We start from the raw sequence: 6,563 nt of genomic DNA on the forward strand, positions 1-6,563 counted from the left end.
TGCATCAAACTATTAAAATCATCTTTGCCATACATCCTGACTCCACATGAGGCAAAAACATCTAACAAAGATGAAATAAAGATCCTGTGATCATTACTCAGACCAGTTCTCCCCACATTCTGGTGGCTGTTGGTGACTGTGGGAAGAGGCTTTTTTTCTGAACAGACAATGTCCACAGATGCACAGTGAGGTCCCTCAAAAGCTAGCAGAAGGGATGCACCTATGCCCATCCTCAGTCACTGTAAGCATGGTGGGACTCATTTTCTGAGAAGCTTTCACACTACTGCTGTGTGTAGAATACAGTCGTCAAACTGGAAATGAGTTAATATTGATACTAGAGCTAACTCTCAGCATCTATTATTGCATCCCAGAAGGAGGTGATGCACAGAGATATGTGCATGTGTGTGTAAGTACACACCTTGTGTGAACAGCAGTATTGGGATTTAAACTAAAAGTCTCACACTCTCACTCAGCTTTTTCACTCAAGTATAGCACTTGGCGCTATACTTCTTAAGCCAAAGTTTCACTGAGTTTTTTTGTTAGTTAACTGGAAATATGAGTCTCAGGACTTTTCTGTCCAGATTTTTCTGCAAACCCTAGATCTGAGCCTTTTGAGTATCTAGAATTATAGGTGTGAGACACTTGTTGCCAGCTCCAACTACTATCCAAGGAGACACATGGCTTTATTGATACAGCTGGTTGGCCTTGGTTTATGATTAGTGGAGATTGGAGTTGGAACTCCAGCCTTTCCTAGGGCCTGAATTGGTAATTCTAGGCATCTTGTCACCATGCATCAGACAGAATTGCCTTTAGCCTACTTGTCACAGAATTGAGAGGAAACTGCCAAGTCTCCTGGAATTCAGGGCCATTGCAAGGGATATCTGTTGGTTCTGAGTAACCAGGGCTGCCATTTCCATAGCCTTTCAGTCCTCCAGATTTGCCTGCTAGATCACTGTGCTTCCTATGCTTCCAGCACCTTTCACTCACAAGGACTAGGGCAGGCCCAGGACTCTGCTTTGAGGTGCCATGTTTGTTTATTGGGCGAAGAATATGAATGTAAGAATCAGCAAACTCACTCAATCCAGGGCATAGAAAGCTGTTCACAGGCTTTCAGGATTTCAGCTTGACCATTCTGGGGTTGACTCCCACTGCCCCTACCTTGAAGCATCCTCTTCAGAACCTAGATCAAGAGGGTCCATAAGGGGCCTGCATTGCATCTCAACACTGCCTAGCTGCTTTCCTGTTAAGCTGCTCCTCCTGCACTCCTCCTGCTATGTGTGATGAAGGGGGCCAGAAAATCTATACCAAAATAATCCTGCTATAGCATGTGGGGTCAAAGTTCATAGGGCATAGAAACATTTTCCTGGGTTTTCATACTCAGGAAAATGAATGATTATTCTCTTTTTTGATTGGTTTTGTTTTTCATTATTTCTGGATGCTGTATATGTAAACACAGACTGGTTCAAATGTGCTCTTTGAACAATGTCTTAATTTGATAAGCAGACATCTCACAATAAGTCAAATACCCAATAGCCCCATTTGTCAAAGGTCTTCTCTTCTCCAACACCTTCAGGAAGATGCAAGAAAGAAAAGAAAATATTTTTGTAACCCTTCTCTTTGATCCATGTGTGAACACAAAGTGTGGATCCAAAGTGTGGATCAAAGTGTGGTAAAGCAACAGTCTTGACCAAAAAAGCTCAGGGATAGCACCTAGACCCTGAGTTCAAGCCCTTGGAACAAAACAAAAGCACAAGAAAACAATCCACAATATGTATGGGATATATGGATATACCTGTATTATACCATAACTATGCTGTAAAAATAAACCTATTAGAAAATTTAAATTTGTTTTCTTTTGTAGCTCAGTACCCAAAGCTCAGGCCTATAATATTACTTACTCAAGAGACACTTCTCATCAACTCACCAGGAAAAAGCTGGGAGTGAAAGTGTTGCTCAAGGGGCAGAGTGCCCGCCACAAAACTAAAAGATAAAACAAAAAGCTTGAGCTCTGTATTTAAACAGAATACTGGACCAAAATATTTCTTTTGTGTCCCTGTCTAGCTTCTATCTTTCTAGAGTGAACTGAATCAATACTGTTCCATTTTTTCCAGAGAAAAAATTGGATCTGAAAATGGTGCTGGGAAAACTAGATATTCACCTTCAGAAGATTGAAACTCAGTTGCTATCTCTTACACCATACCACCTACACACACACACACACACACACACACACACACACACACACACACACACACACACACATTAATTCAATTTAATCAAAAGATCAGTGCTAGAGAACCTGCTATTGATTACATGTAACACTCAGATTAGCCCCTTCCAAGTCAAATCTCTGGGGCTAGGGAGTGAACTCCAGGCCAGACACACACTAGGCAATGCTCTAACATTTGAACTGTGCCTCTATCCCTTTTTTATTTAATATTTTTGAGAGGGTCTTACTACCTTGCTTCAAAGTGCCACTGAATGTATATCCTTGCACTGTTCCCCAAAAGCCCAAATTACAGCCTCTGCCAACATTTTCAGTTTTTCTCATTTTTCTTCCTATCTTCCACACACATAATCTCACTTCAGAAGATACTTTTCTCAGGTATTTGTTCTGATGAAAAACTGACTACTTGCCGGGTGCTAGTGGCTCACGCCTGTAATTCTAGCTACTCAGGAGGCTGAGATCTAAGGATCACAGTTCAAAGCCAGCCCAGCAGAAAAGTCAGTGAGACACTTATCTCAAATTAACCACTAGAATACCGGAAGTGGTGCTATGGCTCAAGCAGTAGAATGTTCGTCTTGAGCTGAAGAGCACAGGGATAGTGCCCAAGTCCAGAGTTCAAGCCCACGACTTACGAAAAACAAACAAAAAACCTGACTACATGCAACCCAATTAATATGCAGCAATCCCTTGTATTTGATGCACTGACATTTTATAATCTAAAAAGAAAACAAAAAAAATCCACTTAAAGTTCTATGAGGGCAGAGTGAGAAAGGTGAGGGGCCCTGGGATTAGACATGTGGGACTCCTGACCTAAGTGGCAGAGTAAGCACCTTCCCCACATCAGGACCTTCATGACACCAAATCTGCACCTTTGTCCTCTGTCAGTGTCCACAATGATTACCCCACTCATATCTGCCACCATTTTCAACTTGAGAGAAGCTTTATGCAAGTTTTGGTTGCCAAGATGCTCAATGACAGAGCTCCCAGAGAAGGGGCTGCTTGCTGGACAGGAAGGCAGTGGTCTCTCCTGCTGCTGAGGTGTTTCCCTTGGAGGCACTTGGCCAACACCCTGCCCAGCACCAAGTTCCACCAGAGCTAGGTCATCAGCAACCTGAAGGGTGAGCCAGTCCCAGTCTTGTACTCTAGGGACAGCAGCTTCAGAGACTGCTCTTTCTCACAGGTGCTGAGCAGCTGCTGCCCAATCAGAAGCAGACCAAAAGGGGAAGGTCAATTCCAGTCGCTATAAGAACTAGCTATTCCTCCAATTTGAAGAAAACACCTATAAATATAGAGACAAGTGTCACTTCATGCACAGCATCCACAAGCTCCACAGCCTAGCCTGCCATCCCAAGTGCAAGATCTAGTACCTTCCATGTCACCAACCTTTGCCTCTATGAGCCCTGCTGCCACTTCATCCACAAAGCCAAGGAACACAGAGCCCTGGCCAGGACCTTTCTGCAGACCTTCCTTATCTCCAGCATAGCTTTAGCTTTGCTGGATTTTCCAGTGCCAATGAGACTGCTGCCACCACGAGGCTGCTAGATAGCCCCACGTCGATCATCCCAACACCCATCCTGATTGCCGATGACCTCCTGGGTTCACCCAACCTTCCTGATGGCACCAATAACCCCTTCACCTTCTAGAGTCAGGTATTTGTTCTTTACCTCTTTCATGGGGCTGCCTTTCATGTCTACCCCACCACCTTCCTATTCTGATCCATGTCTGAGTTCTCTCACATGTTTGATTCTCATGCCACCCCTCAGAATTCTCTCTTGGGTCAAGGCTACCTGTGCAGTACAGCAGGAGCCATGCTGGGTCAGATTCACCCATCTTGGACAATTCAGGAGACCTGCCCATTTTCAGCAAACTTTCCATCTCATATGACTAAAGCACCAGGGTAAGGAGGGACACCCCCAATCCATTCCTTCTACTCCCCTTCCTCCTGCACCACATCCTAGATCCAATTAATCACCAAAAAACCTGGAAGTGACCTGTATTTCAAGTGGTACAGTACTAGCTTCATGCTAAATGAAGCTCAAGGATAGCTCCTATCCTGAATTCAAGCACCAAGACCACCACAGAACATCAACAATAAAAAGATGAGTGATTTGGAAATGGAAAAAAGGCCTTTAAATTCAAGTAGATCCACTGAAATGGAAAAAATAACCCTGTCCTATGACTAAAGGACTCAATATTGTACTTTATTTTACTTTTTATCAGTTGTGGAGCTTTAGTCATGGCCTGGGCAACGTCCCAGAACTTTTTTTGCTCAAGACTAGCACTCTACTTCTTTAAGCAACAGCTACACATCTGGTTTTGGGGGTGGTTAATTAGAGTAAGAATATCACAGACTTTCTTGCTCAGGCTGGCTTTGAATTGTGATCCTCAGATCTCAGCCTCCTAGAAGCTAGGATAACAAATGTGAGTCATCAGTGCCCAGCTAGGACTTAATATTTCTAAAAGAGGGCTGGGAAGTTGGCTCAGTGGTAGAGCGCTTGCATTGCATGCCTGAGGCCCTGGGTTCAATTCCTCAGCACCACATAAGCAAAAAGAAAAAAGCCAGAAGTGGCGCTATGGCTCAAGTGGTAGAGCGCTAGCCTTGAGCTGAAGAGCTGAGGGACAGTGCCCAGGCCCAGAGTTCAGGCCCCACAACCGGACCCAAAAAAATAAAATATTTCTAAAAGAGCAGTACTTTTCAAATTGCCTTTGCATTCAAAATACCCCTTACAAGATTGTGACCTGGGTTTAAATTAATTGCAAATTCATTCTAAAATGTGTAAGAGACTATAAGAAATCCTAAACAAACTAATTGGATACTGCAAAAACAAGAGGAAGTTAAGTAGGGGAGGATGACTCACATCTGTGATCTTCGCTACACAGAAAGAAGAGATCTGAGGACGGTAATTCAAAACCCACCTGAGGAAGAAAAACCTTTCCAAAAATTATTTTCAAAAAAACAACAACAAATATCCAAAATTGGAGCTATGGACAAGAGAAAAAACTGTTCAAGGACAGTATTAACATGTACTTTTCCTTTTTCCTGTATATGTTTTTCTTTAGTTTAAAATTGCCATTGCCCAAATTTTGTTTCTCTGATATATTTATCTTTCATGCCACCTTGGAATTTGAACTCAGGACCTTGCTCTCTTGCTTATTTTTTGTTCAACACTTGTACATAGAACTTTAGCTACACCTCTAGTTCCTGACTTTTACTGATTCATTGAATAAGGGTCTTTAAGATTTGTCTGCAGGTGCTGCTTTGAACCTCCATCTTTAGAATATGCCACTTTAGAAGCTACAATTAGTGAGATGGTCCATGACACCTGGCAAGTCATTTTCCATTTATGCAAGTCTTCTTTCTCCTATTTATGATGTATTTTATGTCAGTGTTCATATTTCTTATGTATCTTTTTTCCAAATTTTTTATTGTGATTGATTACATAATTTCATAAATTTCAAAGTATTTTGGGATAGTGATGCTTAGTTAAAGTCACAAACACATTCTAACACTCATGGGACAAATTGCCTATCATGGTCCATGAAGTTTATGATTTCTATGGGCTTTGACTATACAGTTATTTCTTCCATATTGAGTGATATTGCATAGTGTCAGCTGTTTTCTCTTTCCCACTCATTTCCTCCCTCCCATCGCTGCCTTTAAGTTGCTTGGTTTGTTTTGATCAATGTCCGGTGCAGCCGATGGGTCCCACTGTTGTATGTTTTCCCGTTTCCCTCTAGTTCTGTGTCCTCCTCCTAGTTTCCCTCCGATGTGCACATATATACCATATGTGGTCAGCGGCATGGGGTCATTTAGTAATCATTGGACTAGATGAGTGGGGGTCTTTTGTTTCTCGAGTCTTGTTTACTGTGTATGTTCTGGATTTAACATCCACTTATCAGGGAGACCATGTGCCATTTGTCTCTTTCCTCTTGGCTTAGCTCACTCAACATGATTTCTTCTAGTTCTATCCATTTCCCTGTGAATGCCATTATTTTATTCTTTCTAATGGCAGCATAATATTCCATTGGATATAAATACAATTTTTTGATCCATTCATCTGTAGTGAGAGCATCTGGGTTTTTTCCATATCCTGGCTATTGTGAACAGTGCTGCAATAAACATGGAGGTGCATATGTCCTTGTATCCTGGTTCCTGTTGTTCAGGATAGATGCCTAAGAGTGGTTAGTGCATGGTGACAGGCTGGAGTCCACTTTTAGTTTTCTGCATGTGGCTGCCCAGTTTTCCCAGCACCAGTAGTTGAAGAGGCTGTGCTTCTTCCACTGTATGTGTTTGGCTCCTTTGTCATTTATCAGCTGATTATAGGCATGTAGTTTT

At 42.3% G+C, this 6,563-nt stretch overlaps 1 pseudogene; it reads left to right on the plus strand.

Annotated features, from left to right (window-relative positions):
• The first annotated feature begins 3,120 nt into the window (after positions 1-3,120).
• Positions 3,121-4,115, plus strand: LOC138822024 (mRNA decay activator protein ZFP36L1-like; annotated as a pseudogene).
• The last annotated feature ends 2,448 nt before the right edge of the window (positions 4,116-6,563 follow it).

Source organism: Dipodomys merriami, unplaced genomic scaffold (genome assembly GCF_024711535.1).
Source record: "Dipodomys merriami isolate MVZ:Mamm:240054 unplaced genomic scaffold, mDipMer1.0.p SCAF_978, whole genome shotgun sequence".
Classification (NCBI taxonomy): Eukaryota; Metazoa; Chordata; class Mammalia; order Rodentia; family Heteromyidae; genus Dipodomys; species Dipodomys merriami.